Genomic DNA, 2,500 nt, shown 5'->3' on the forward strand with positions numbered 1-2,500 from the left:
CAAGTGTGTGTGTGTGTAGACTCTGAAGAGTGTGAGATGCAAATATTAGGTATGGGCAGGACATGATTCATAAATTGCTTCTCCTCTAGTCTCTAAGTGTGTGTGTGTGTGTATCTGTGTGTGTGTGTGTGTGTGTGTGTGTGTGTGTGTGCGTGCGTGCGTATGTATGTGTGCGTGCGTGCATGTGTGTGTCTGCGTGTGTCTGTGCGTGTGTGTGTGTGTGTGTATGTGTATGTGTGTGTGTAGGTGTGTGTGTGTGCGTGCATGCGTATGTGTGTGTGCGTGCGTGTGTCTGTGCATGCGTGCGTGTGTGTACGTGCGTGTATGTGTGTGCGTGCCTGCATGTGTGTCTGTGCGTGTGTGCGTCTGTGTGTGCGTGTGCATGTGTGTGTCTGTTTGTGTGTGCGTGCGTGCATGTGTGTGTATGTGCGTGCGTGTGAGTGCGTGCGTGTGTGTGCGTGCGTGTGAGTGCGTGCGTGCATATGTGTATGAGTGCATGCGTGCATATGTGTGTGTGTGCGTGCGTGCATGTGTGTGTGTGCGTGCGTGCATATGTGTGTGTGTGTGTGTATGAGTGTGTCTGTGCGTGCATGCGTGTGTGTCTGTGTGTGTGCGTGCGTGCGTGTGTGTGCGTGCGTGTCTGTGCATGCATGTGTGTGTGTCTGTGTGTATGTGTGTCTGTGCGTGCGTGTGCGTGTGCGTGCGTGCGTATGTGTGTGTGTCTGCGTGTGTGTCTGTGCGTGCGTGTATGTGTCTGTGTGTGTGTTTGTGTGTGTGTCTGTGTCTGTCTGTGCGTGCGTGCGTGCGCGCGCGTGTGTCTGTGTGAGTGTGTGTCTGTGTCTGTCTGTGTCTGTGTCTGTCTGTGTGTAGGTGTGTCTGTGTGCACGTGTCTGTGTCTGTGTATGTATCTGTGTGTGTCTGTGTGTGTATCTGTGTGTGTCTGTCTTTGTGTGTGTGTCTGTGTCTTTGTGTGTGTGTCTGTGTCTGTGTGTGAGTGTGTGTGTCTGTGTGTGTGTGTGTAAGTGGTCCCATTACTATCATAGCATGGCCTCTTTTCCTCCACATCAGCCCCCCCCCCCCCACACACACACACACTATGCTGGAAGTAACACTAATCACTCCACTTCTGTTTGTACCAGGAGAGATGAATAAAGAGTGATAGAGAGAAAGAGGAGAGAGAGAGAGAGAGAGAGATGGAGCGGAGGATGAGGGGGACGTTTTCCGTGCTGTCTGCTGGCCCTCTCCCCTGTTGTATCGGCCTGGCGTGTCACGTGCTGCGGTCCAGGCGGCGTGTGGTGTGTGTGCACGTGTGATTACTTTTGCGTGTCTGCATTGGCACCTATTTGTCTGGACGTGCATGCGCGCACATGTGTGTGATTATTATTGCGTGCCTGTGTTGGCGTGTGTTTTGTGTGGCATGTACGTGTGTCTCTGTGTGCGTGATTGCTTTTGCATGCCTGTGTTGGCATTTGTGTGAGTGTACCCAGAAGCATTACACTCTTTGTGTGTGTGTGTGTGTGTGTGTGTGTGTGTGTGTGTGTGTGTGTATGTGTTAATTACGAGCTAGCACATATAGCTAATGTAAAGCCATATGCTGTGTTTAGCTTTCAGTGCTCTCTGATCACACTTGTTATGGATGCAATTGTGACCTGAAATATTGTGTGTGGAACTCAGGGTGGCTTTGCTTTGCTTTGACACCTTTATTTTCAACAAATAGCTTTGATGCCTAGCAGGATTCCTCTCTGTCTCTCTCTCTCTCTCTCTCTCTCTCTCACTTTCTCTTTTTGGTGGTCAGCTTAAGGGGATCTGAAAGGGTCAGTGTGCACGTGTACGTGTGTGTGTGTGTGTGTGTGTGTGTGTGTGTGTGTGTCTGCATGTAATGGAGTTCATTTGTGAATAATAAGGCAGAAATGATGTAACCATTTTGGAATGAGAGAGAAATTTGTGAAGAGTGGAAGAGCATTAGAGAAGGTCTGTGTGTGAGTGTGTGTGTGAGTGTGTGTGAGTGTGTCTGTGAGTGTGTCTGTGCGCGTGTGTGCGCGTGTGTGCGCGTGTGTGTGTGTGAGTGTGTGTGAGTGTGTGTGTGTGCGTGCGTGCGTGCACATGCGTTTACTGTGTTTGAGTCTGACCTGCCAGACTCTATTTATTAGGTTGTAACAATACCCTTGTTGTTAAAATCTAGCAATATATATTGTACTACGAATGTTTGTGCTTTGTGACATAAGACCTAAACACTGTGATAAATTAGACAGTTCATGTTCTATTAATGACATGCAGTTTTGTGTATGGTTTTCATTTCCACATAAGATAATTATGAATGGGTAATATTCTATTTAAGAATATGGCAGGAATGTGGCGCATGATGTGTATATGCAAACAGGTATAGTAACAAAGTGTGTGTGGAATCTATGATGTGAATCTTTGTGATCTATGTAAGAGCACAGAGACTGTGCCTGAGCTGGAGAGTTGAGAGGCTTAAAAATAAACATTCGCTGGTAGT

The 2,500-nt window shown here is 48.0% G+C and overlaps 1 protein-coding gene across 6 annotated transcripts in view; it reads left to right on the plus strand.

Annotated features, from left to right (window-relative positions):
- The window catches only part of tle2b (TLE family member 2, transcriptional corepressor b), a 40,176-nt gene that overhangs the window by 13,395 nt on the left and 24,281 nt on the right, over window positions 1-2,500 (plus strand). The gene's annotated exons all lie outside the window — the stretch shown is intronic.

Source organism: Electrophorus electricus, chromosome 26 (assembly GCF_041902795.1).
Source record: "Electrophorus electricus isolate QZ-2024a chromosome 26, ASM4190279v1, whole genome shotgun sequence".
NCBI lineage: Eukaryota > Metazoa > Chordata > Actinopteri > Gymnotiformes > Gymnotidae > Electrophorus > Electrophorus electricus.